This window comes from Apis dorsata, unplaced genomic scaffold (genome assembly GCF_000469605.1).
Source record: "Apis dorsata unplaced genomic scaffold, Apis dorsata 1.3 scaffold_133, whole genome shotgun sequence".
In the NCBI taxonomy this organism is placed as follows: Eukaryota; Metazoa; Arthropoda; class Insecta; order Hymenoptera; family Apidae; genus Apis; species Apis dorsata.
The window spans coordinates 1,430,977-1,442,858 of NW_006263426.1; the positions used below are offsets into that span (position 1 = coordinate 1,430,977).

Consider the following 11,882-nt stretch of genomic DNA (forward strand, 5'->3'; position numbering starts at 1 on the left):
ATTATTTTAATTTAATAATATAATTTTATATAATTTATATATAACATTATATATATAATTTATATTATATACAATTATTGTATAATTATAATAATATAATAATTTATTGTATAATTATATTATTTCTCTATTCTAATCAGTTCTTTTGCTTGTTGTTCGTCTAAAAAAATAATTTTTAAATTATTGTAATATTAAAAAAAAAGAAAGTTACTTACATTTTGAATTTGATCCAAAAGAAAAAAAAATTCGTTGTATTTACTATTAAAAAAGAATAATTATTCGATAAAGAAAAAGAGGAGAGATTATATGATTCGGGGTGAAACGGGAGAAAAGAGAAATTCGAAGAATAGAGTCGAAAAACGAAACTCCATCACGATGAATGGGGTAAAATAAGTTAACCATCCGATCTGCCAATAGGAGGCTGAGTAATCCGTCTTAGCTGCTCGTTCCAACGGAACCTGCCAGCTGTGCTTTCAACCTCGACTGGCAAATGTATGTACATAGAGATACACAGCCTGCTTTTCTTTTTTTTTTATCTCCAGAATCTTTTCCTGTCGAGAAGTTTCCGAGTCGGCCGCAAGCTGCTGCCAATGGAGCTACGAAGTCGTTTCACCCTCGACTAATATATTTTTACACTTCGAAACTATATTATATATATATGTTCGTTGATTGAAAAATATAAGAATCATCGTTGAATACAATTTTTCTCAATTTTTCTGGAATATAGGAAACGTAGAAAAAAATTAAGATGAAGTTGAGAGATATTTTATTATTTAATTTATATACTTTGTTCTTCTAGAGGAGGCGATTTTTTCGAAGAGAGTGTACGCTTAATGGTTGGTTACGTGGCTTGATCTGAATTATGAACGTTAGACTACATACTTTAGCTTGGGTTAAGAAGATAGATGGCGCGTATATTTCATAACGGTAGACACAATGATGGAAGTGCTTTAACAATATTATCCGTACACAACCGAAAACAGTTTAAAAAATGTTTAATATCTATCGAGAAGAAATTCACTCTCGACGATATTCTTAAATACTCGCTATAAAATATACATATTTATCTCTCTTTGTCGCCGATCAAATTCCTCGCACGATAAGAGAAACTTACATTCGCGAAAAGATTCAAATCTTTCTAATTCTTGCTAATTCAAACACATCCGAATGATCGACACACACAACAGGTATATTATTATATATCATAAAATATTAAATTAAACTCCTATTGCGAAATCTCATCGTCGAAACACGCAATATGTTCTACTCAATTTAAATATTTCACATCGTAAAAAAGAAAAAGAAAAAAAAATTCTACCAATTTTCATATCCCCTAATTTGTCTAAATTCGAATGGCCAACATCGAACTAAATCTTCCCCTATTATCGCAGAATCGAAACTCGATCTAAAACCCATCCCCAAACATCTCACCTCATCGGCGTCATCTTCGCCTTTCACCGCCCCCGCAGTTTAGTCGAACGCATCCTGTTCCAAACTACCCCTTGGGCATTATCACGAGGCAACGGCACGAACGACCGATGATAAGGCGTCCAGACGCAATAACCAACCCCTACTCGTTCCTCCCCCATCCTCCCTCCAAACGCGAACTTCCGGCCGCGGATGACCTGGTCGAGGCAAGTTTAACGACAGTAATTGCACAGCTCGAGCAAATTGTAAACTCGCTAGTTCTCGACGAGGATTTTCGATCGAAATGTATGCAAACCATCGCCACGAGGACCACCGCCGACCAACTCCCCTTTTCCTTTCCAATTCTCGACCTATTCTCCCCTCGTGTCATCGCGGTAACAGCAGTTACCCCCTCCCCCAGCGTGTTATATTGAATTTCAAACAGGACTCGATGCGGTAAATAAAGTCTCTCCAACATCCCTCGATGCGAAATCGTAAAATTTCGTGGAAAATTGTTTTGGCCGCGGTATCAATAGCTTTGTTTTTAAAGGAGAGAATGGAAAAAATTTTCACAAGACGAAACGTGGAAGTATTTCTTGGTTTCCTCGGAAGATGCTTGTGTAGCTTTCTTTGTTTAGTCTTGAATTCGTTTTATTCGCCGAGAGAGAGAGAGAGAGAGAAAGAGAGATAGGTCTACTGGAGATGTTGATTTTTGAACGATTTGTCAAAGAAACGAAAAGAAAGAAAAAACTTATGCGTAAATATCGAAGATTCGAAAAGCGAGGAAACGAGGAGAACGAAGGAAAGTAGCTGGGATTATACGCGAGTCGATTGGAATCGGAAAAATTCTTGTGAAAATAGGATTTAAAGTGTGTGTCTCTCGCTTCGTTAATAATCGCAACAAAGCGGATGATATTTAATCAAGATGTTTGGCATTCGCCTCATTTGATAAACAAACTGAAATAAAGGGGGGAAAAAATGAGAATTATCGTCGATACAAGATCGGGAATATTGAATGTAAACGAAGCATAAATCATATTAATTTTATTCGTGTATAATTTCCTGTGCATCGTTACACAATATACGCCCCAAAACGCTACAAGGCGTTTAAATGTGTTTCCCGTCCAGGGATAAAACATCCAGCTTCTACATTTCGCGTTTACATCGGTAAATTTCAAATTTTCAAGCATAATTTCACGCTCGTTGTCCGAGAGAATTGTTTCCTCATCAATACGACGCATAATTATTAAGAATAATAAAGCGCAAATAATTGCTTTTAACGGCTTGTAACTTTCGCATCGAATGAATTAATACGTATTTGATATTCGCGCGCAATCTATAAAGAAGATTCTGGTTCGATACTTAATCGATAATTGTGTTGTTTCAGCATAACGCATAACCGTACATAGAACATATCTTATCTAATATCAAATTGAAATTCGTTACGTCGATTAATTTATCTTCTACACAATCTTATTTTCGTTTGCGCCGTTATAAATATAAATAAAAAAATATAAATTAATCATTTCTTCGATTAATAAGAATAAGAAGATACGAAAGGAGAATTTCTATGAATAAAATTTTTTATCGATAAAATTTCTGGATCAAAGGTGGATCGATGCATATTTTTCAGGACAAAACTGATAGTAACATTGCGCGCATTTTAATTAGGAAGAGAAAAATGTTCGAATCGTGGAAAATGATTGAACCAGTTGCGACGATTTAACGAAGCTCGCAAGTCCTTTATATTTTTTAATTAAATCCAGGGCTCAAAAGCGGATCTTGCAATCGCTTTCTATATATTCGAGTTAATCGGCACGGGAGAAAATTTGATCTGAAATTCGCGTGAAATTTATATGTAATATAATATTCGTATTATCCCCTGTTATAATATAAAATAAATCGGTTCTATCTTAAAGCAATGAACTCTCTCTTAATGATGCTCATAGCAATATTTATACGTTTAGATGGATTCTATAATCAATATGGAAATATGACAAGCTGATTGTAATGATATAATTTTATAAAATTATAGAATTTATATTGAATATCTATTTTAGAAATTTATTCAAATTTGATGATAACTCATCAAGAATTAAATTATTGAATGAATACTTCTTCTTTTAACCTCTTAGTTAAAATACTTACTTAGATTTAATTTAAATTCTTTTTTATATAAACTCTTCGTTACCGAAGCTCTTCTAACAGATAGAATTATTTACTGAAATTATGAATTAAAAAAATGAAAAAAACAAAAAAGAAATCTCTCCACTGTTAAAACGATATATCAAATAATCAAAAATTCGAGAACGCATTAAGAAAAAAATTTCAGTACCATAAATTACCCAAGAAGTAAAAAACGAAACGTTGCCTTAATAAGTTTGCTCTTAATAGCTCTTTAATTAATCAAACGCGAGCACGAAAAGTCGCGTCCACGTGGCCACGTGGAATATCCTCTGAAAATTCACGCCCACGAAACACAGCCGCAAAAAAGAGGATCGAGGCACCGCGCATTACTACGCTTCTTTCTCCGTGTTCCGTTTCCTGTGGGCGCAGATTTACGCGTGGCGGAACAACATGCGCAAGTTTTCGAGCTTGGTTTATCCTTGTCACAAAGCCGACCTCACCGGTATCGCAGGATAAATAATTCGCGAGAATTATAAAAGATTAAGGTTTTCAGACGCGATCCGTTAGAGCGATAAACACCGGGCGACGTACGCGTTCAAAATAAGAAAAGAAGAGGAAAAAAAAAAAAAAAAAAAGTGTGTGTACGCGTGTCCACATATTTCACGAAAATGTGACGAGAGAAGTCTTAGCTTAGTCGCTATCTCGCGCGAGATTCCCTTCCTTTTGTGCCCGAACTTTAGACGAGTTTTAATATCGCGACTCGTGGGAAAGGCTAGCCTTTTTTTTTTTTTTTTTCTTTTGCTTTCACACTCGGCATTACGACTCTTTTCGCGTGACGCTACAGGAAAAATTACTCCTCCATTTCGTCTTATCGCGAGAGGATGCTTTGCTGGAGCTGTTAAGTCTTCGCGAAGCTGCACGACGATTATATTCTTTATAATTCGCTGTATTTTCTACGACGATTTTCAGAGGAAATTAATTCTGATGCGAGGGAAACTTTCGTTAAGGGTGATTCGAATGTTGAAATTAGTGAAAAATTTGAAAAATTTTTATTTATTTAGGAGCTGATTAGAATGATAAGTATAGTGGATATTATAAATGTTTAATATCAAATATTATTTGTACAAATGTTAAATGTTGAACGTAATGATATCTGTTAAAAAGTTTGGAAAAGATCTCAATGTTCGTTACTTGATCTTGCTATTAAAATCTCGCCGTTCGAAATTTCTAATGAAAATTATCGAAGCATGTCGAAGCGACCTTAAAACACACCGCTGATGACGTATTCAGTTTCAGTGAAAGATTTCCGATTTCGTTGCTAAAACCATGTTACTGAATGCATTAAGTAATGAAAATGTACTTGGAAGTTATAAATCGCAAGCAATCCAATGATCACGTATATTTATAATCAGACACGTAGCCAAAGCAATATATCGTGCACTAATAGTCACGATAAATCTTAGTCAGACTCGAAGTCAATTTTTAAATTAAATTCGGTGTAAATATGTATTTTATATTCGCGTGATTTTAATAGTAAAAGCCAAAAATCCCCAGCAGCTTGAAATTTGTATTTTTACAAATTCTTACGGATTACAAAAATGCATAAATATTATGCGACGAAGAAAACATTTTTATAAAGAATTGGTCGACTTTTTTAAAATTCTAAAGTTGAAGATACGTGACAATTAAAAAAAAAAATTACCAATCCCATTACGATTTTAAACAAATTGAAAAACTAAATCGAAAATTTCACGAATAACGTATTTCTTTTCAATTATATTACCCACGTCGATCTATTGCGAAACTGTCTATGAAAAAAGTCAATCTAACACACCGATTGAAATTCATACACCAATTCAAATAAAAATTCGCGATCACTCGAAGCGAGACAAATTCAATTCAAGGTTGTCGCACGGTGGCTGACCATCGAGCAACAAAAAAGTCACAACTTTCGAAGCCCTCTGCTCCTCTTAAAATTCAACGGAGGGGGAACGATCGAAAAGAGAGGCGTAGGTCGATCGAATACCGACGATACTTTGACCCACGGTGGATCTCGGTAATTCGCCTTTCTCGCGTCTTTCTCGAATGGAACGCTGCTCTCGCGCTGTTCTCGAGAAGGTGGAGAGGAGAGGAGAGAGGAAAAGGGCGAAAACGTGAAAACGAAAACGGGCTCGTGTGATTCGAGGCACGTATCGCGGTGTACGTAGGTATAGAGAAAGGGTCGCGTCGAAACGAGGTCGTGAAACGCTTTTTTACCCGCGACACGAGGCGGCGTCACGTGCCGTGTCACATCCGGTCGAATCTCAATGGGGCACGGTCGACCGATGATGAAAGAAGAAAGTCTCGAAAGCGGAACTCGCGCGTCGCGAGCAACGCGAGCAATATTTTTCGAGCGAGTCGTGCAAATGTGTTCGTTTGCGTTTTGATTTCAGCTGGAGGAAGGAAATTATTCGCGGATGCGATGTTTAAAGCGTATATAACGTTTGTTTCGTCGTTTAGAGCGGATGGATATTATTTATAACGATATGACGTTCAAAGTTGTTCACAATACGCACTTGCGTTTTAATTTCGGATCGAATGGAAAATTATTCGCGTGGTTTTCGATGGTGTGGATCAAGTTACATATGTAACGTTTGTATTTTAATTTTAAATAATGGAAATTAATTGTGATTTTGAAGTTGCGTAGATTTGTTTGATAATCCTATCATCATGTTTCTAGTTTCACCTATTTTTCTTTTTACGTTAATTGAAAAGTTGTACGCGTTGGATTTTATCTATTTCCTTTTTTCTCTTCTTTATAAGGATCTCGCATAAATTGGAGGGAAAGAAGAATCCTCGTATTAGCCGCCCTCGTTGACTGATACGGTTTTAGTGGCAATTTCGCGCGACGAGCGATCCTCGATACTGAAATTTATAGTTCTGGACGAACTCGTTCGGTGATCCGAACGAATTCAGGATTTACGATCGGTCTCGAAGGAAATGTGTTTGCTCTTGGGGGAACCACGAAAAGAGAGTGCAAACTTTCGTTTCAATTTGGTATAAAATAATTTTATGTATATAATATATAGTGAATCTGTATGTGAATCTATACTTTTACGACAAAACGTATAGATAAAATGAACCGTGTATCGAGTGTGGTATATCGATATATTTATTGTTAACATTAAAGTTGAAAATTGAAAACTTTTGAAAATAAACCGATGATACGCATTTTCGATAACTGTTAGCATCCGTGGACAAAAATAGTTCCATTCTTTTTGCGTTCTTCGAAACACGGTTAAATTTGTTGTCCATCTTCGTATTAATCATTGGAATGCTGATCCTACAACACCGAGATATGCACACAATATAATCGTAAATTTTCGTAACTGAGATACTGGATGGAAACTGGGGCTCGAATAATCGAACAAACTACTGTAACTCTGATTTATCGGTCTAACTTGGCTTTCATTCTATCCCAATAATTAATCTTCTATTCCTCTTTGTACTGCTTGTACGTTACTGACTACTTAATGTCGTTCGTGTTTTTTTCAGCTTGTTGAACAAAATTAAACGAAACTCCAATCTTTCATCGATCATTCTTTTCCATCTTCGATTTATAAAAGATTGTAAATCGACGTTTTTATTAGCAAATTAGTCTATCAACATCTCTTGAAATCAATTACAATTGTGTTATAAATCTTTTTTTTTATATTAAAAATTGTCTATCGGTTTTAAATCAGAGTTTGAAATCGATTTATTATTATTTCATTTCAATCAGAAGAAAGAAATTTCATTCCTTGAAAAGTAGCCTTTACCCCCGCAACACCAAGAATTCGAATAAATACTCGTGTTTTGGGTGGAAAATATTCCACGCGCTCGAAATTCGCGCCAAGAAGGCAGTGATGGCGTCACATAAATCGCGATCAAAAATATCTCCTTTTGTAGGAGAATTCTTCAATGCGATTTATCTTGGGAAGATGTTGTAAAGAAGCTCGTTTCTATTCTTTCTCTATTTTTACAGTTTCTTGAATTTATGCGACAGCAAAGATTTAGATGTAGTTTTATGTAGCGAAATTTGTAGCGATATTTTGTTCCAAGTAAGAGAAGTATGTAATGAAGTCCAATTGTGATAGTAAAACGTGATAAAATTCTTATTGTTTTTTTTTTTTTTTGCAATATTTCTTGCATTATTGAAATAAAAATTTAATATTCTTTCAGATTTTTTTCTAACTCCAGTTTCATTAGAATCAATTTCTTAACTGAAAGGAGTAAATTTGTACCATAAATTTGAAATGAGAAAGTGTCAGCAATCACATAATACGTGAACGTAATAAGAACTTTGATAATATTTCTTACATTCACCATTGAAAAGCTTCCCAATAGATTCCAATCTCAATGGCCATTGATTCCAACATGTGGATAATGAATCCTGATTTTCAACCTAGCATTCTACGGTCAAACTAGATCAGATAAAATTGCTTTATCGAGAAATCTATTGTTAAACTGTTGATAAAATCACTAATAAATTGAATATTGTAACAACATTTTTCTTAATAATGGACTTATTAATAAGTACGACATATTTTCAGATATTAAAATTAAAAAAAAATAAAAATCCTATTAATTCCACTTTAAGACAGTTATTGTTGTGCTATTTATTAGAACGGGAAATGAAATTGAAACGGAAAATCGTTCTCTTCCAATGAGGATTCTTTTAACGATGTAACAAATATTTCAGACAAAAGTTTGATCTCTGAAAATAATCCATTTCTGGCTCGTCATTAGCGAGTATCAACTCGAGAAACGACGAGGAAAATAAAATTGTGAACGCGACATTAACTTGCCAGCTTCCTCTAACGAGATCGTCCTTCATTTTGCTCGTTGCTCGAGTTTCTTTCAATCGTTTCAAGAAGAGGAAACAATACACTGAAACGAGCGAGGGAGATCGTTCTTAACCGAGGAAAAATATTTAAGAACTTTTTCAATCGTAATCTTTTTATTATTTGCTATGTCGACAATAACAACAAATCAAATAAAATGAAAAAAAATAGATAAAAAAAACAAATGAAACGAAATAAAACGCGAAAAACAGAATTTAATTGGAGGAGAATCGTTATGTTTGAAAGCGAAGCATGACTCGCTTCGATTAATGAATATTAATCAGAACAGAAGAGTCTACACGTCCATGATTCCAACCATGTCGTGGAATATCGATAAAAAAATTTTACACATCGAACATTGAAATCGGTAAATACTTTCTCACGACAAGATTTAAAAATAAAAAAATTTCATAAATTTTTGTAATTGATACATTCTTTACATATTCATCTTCTCGTATGTAATACTTGTTACGTTATATTATGAAAATCGTATCTTTCCTTTTCATAAAATAATAATTCCTAGTACGATCATCATGATCAAATAAATCTAATAAAAATATAATAAAAACGAAATTATCAATTACAATCGCACGCAAATGAAATAAAAATGAAAATAGACAATCCAAAGAGTTAAACTTTTTTTTTATCAAAGCATATTCAAAATTTGCAACAATGAAATACGAAATTAAAAAGAAAAAAAATATGATGACTTGTTATGTTATATTATGAAAATCGTATCTTTCCTTTTCATAAAATAATAATTCCTAGTACGATCATCATGATCAAATAAATCTAATAAAAATATAATAAAAACAAAATTATCAATTACAATCGCACGCAAATTAAATAAAAATAAAAATAGACAATCCAAAGAGTTGAACTTTTTTTTTTTATCAAAGCATATTCAAAATTCGCAACAATGAAATACGAAATTAAAAAGAAAAAAAATATGATATTTTTGTTGAGCTATATTTATTAATGGAATATCGTTTGGCAGAAAAATATTTCCACCCAAAAGGGGTGAAAAGCTCGGGCTAGGGTAATGGTAATCCGAGTTTAACGAGAGAAACGATATTTAATCGACTAACGTTCAGTGACACTCGCTTCGATGGCCGGAGAGTTTATACTTTCCCTTTTTGGGTTGGTTGAGTTTAGCAAGCTTCTCGATTATATAGCCGACGTTACTGCGATCGTAAAAAAAAAGGTGTATATCGGCTATTACTTCGAAGCCTTTACAAATTTGTGGCTCGTGGAAAGAGCGATCGAGAAATGGTTAATACTTGTCGATGATAACGATCGTGAAATTAAAAACCGTTCCTCGGCTTAAAGTTTAATTGGCCAACTTTGATCAATATATTTTCATCGTAATGGATATTTATAATTTATTTTCATGCTTATAAATTTCTCCTTACGACTATTTGCAAACTATTATCAACGGAACTATTATATTTTTAGGATAGAAACACGGACAAGTTATGTAAATTGATTGAAATGAAATCGATAGGGAAAATCATTACTTAAGGCTATTAATTATTAAGGCTATTATACGGTTAAATTTTTTTCGTAAATCGATCGATTGGATCATCGAAGCGATAATAAATTTTCCACTTATAAGAAAACCGTTCTACTCGTTTACTCTATATATCCGTTTTAATAACGAGAACTGTATCCGTTTTATCAGAACTAGGGAGAATCTCTCGTTTCGAAGATGCAATATGAGATGAAAGTTCAAGTTTATGAAAGAAGTAAAGCAGAAACTGGGAGTAAACGATTCCCGGGAAGCTAATTGCTCGAAGTTTATTAAGAATTAGAAGCCAAGAAATTCTGCATCGTTATCAAAGTTTCATCATTTTGAGAAGATATATTAAAAATTTAATAATAAAATATCCCATCTAAACTTTTATTACCGCGTAATAAATTTGAATAACTTTATTCAATATCTCTCATTTCAGTGATAGTTTTGTGAAGATTTATGAACTCGAAATACCGTTTAATTTAATGAAGCAGTTCAATAAAACCGTTTCTTTTCGTCAAATAGAACGCGTTCGTTCAATTGGTGGAAAAAGAATAAACAAAAGATAAGCAAAAGAACGAAAACAGTTTTCGCGAAAGAATCGACGATCTCGACGTGCTTTAGGAACAAAGTTTTTCCATTTGGACTTATAATCTTGCCTTAATTCGCGTACCAAGAGCCAAGACCGACTTGGAAGAGCTATAACTCTAAATCCTAATCTTTTCTACTCGTCATAGTAGCGAGCATCATAGCTTAAGAGGGTTGAGGAATTTGCTTTGAAACTACGTAATCTTTTCGCGTAAATCGCTTCTTTGACGATCGATTTCTTCTTAAGTAGTGGGTATGCGTTTCAGCAAGAATGAATATTCTCAAAATTAAGCGGAATTGAAATTTTATAATGTAATTTTTAAAGAGAAAAAGGGAGAAAGAGAGAGGGGGAGGAGATGAAATGGAGAGAGCAAGAAAGATTCTGTTTTTCAAAATTTCATGAAAAATCTGATATTTAATATTTTAAGAATTTTTAACAGTGTACGTGAACTGTTTGCAAATAATCATGGTATTAAATAAACTTCGTCTTACGGATAATGAAAGATTTAATGCTTAATCGTGTGTCGAAATTTGGAATATAAAGCAGGAAGGGATGGAATATGAATAATGCAGGGGATGTTATCGGCACAGGTATGATGAATGAAGGTATTGTTCGAACGTGGCAAGAATTTTTCATTCATATTTCAATCAAATTTTAATAAAAAAAATTTTGAAACGTTTCGAACGATTTGAACGCCGGTTTATCATGTGTTAGTATTTTATTCAGGAATTTTTATAGACGCATATGTAAAGATTCCGTTAAAAAGGAAACCTTGTATAGAAATTTTTGTACGTATAAATTTTTAATACGTGTATCGTGTTTTGTATATATGTCAAATCATTATAGAATATCATAATAAATGAATTGAGTGATTTCTATAGATTAATTCACTTATGATAATTTTGTCTAATTAAAGATATTACAGAATGATATCAATTCCTAATTCTCACATTTATATTTATAGCGTAATAGGATCATGTTTGTTTAACAGATATTTCTGTTTATAAAGAGAAATCTCTCTCTCTATAAAAATTTTTCTCACTCCATATTCTATTTTTCAATAATAATATAATTTTCGAACAGCCAATATTATTATTCAATTCCAAAAATATCAATTCTTCAAGACAAAAAAAAAGAAAGGAATGATGCAATTGTTCTATCAATGATGATTCACGTCCCATTCGTGCACAAAATATCTCTATCTGGAGATATAATGAAGAAGCCGGAAGTGATACTACATCGAAGAAAAATAGACAATCCATATCGATACAACCGATATCCGATCAACTTCTCAACCAGAGTCGAAACCACGATTCATTCCAAGCTATCAAATCTCTCGTCAAATCGTCTCTCTCCTCTTTTTTTTTTTTTTTTTCATCTCCTT

The 11,882-nt window shown here is 33.4% G+C and overlaps 1 protein-coding gene and 1 long non-coding RNA gene across 2 annotated transcripts in view; one reads left to right on the forward strand and one right to left on the reverse strand.

The window, feature by feature from the left end:
- The window catches only part of LOC116185231, an 11,567-nt gene extending 7,045 nt beyond the window's left edge, over nucleotides 1–4,522 (forward strand). Inside the window, exon 2 of the long non-coding RNA XR_004150034.1 lies at nucleotides 1,961–4,522. This is a non-coding gene — a long non-coding RNA (uncharacterized LOC116185231). The remainder of the gene's footprint in view (nucleotides 1–1,960) is intronic.
- LOC102677882 (neurobeachin) overlaps nucleotides 1–11,882 on the reverse strand; it is a 240,681-nt gene that overhangs the window by 191,942 nt on the left and 36,857 nt on the right. The window lies entirely within an intron of this gene.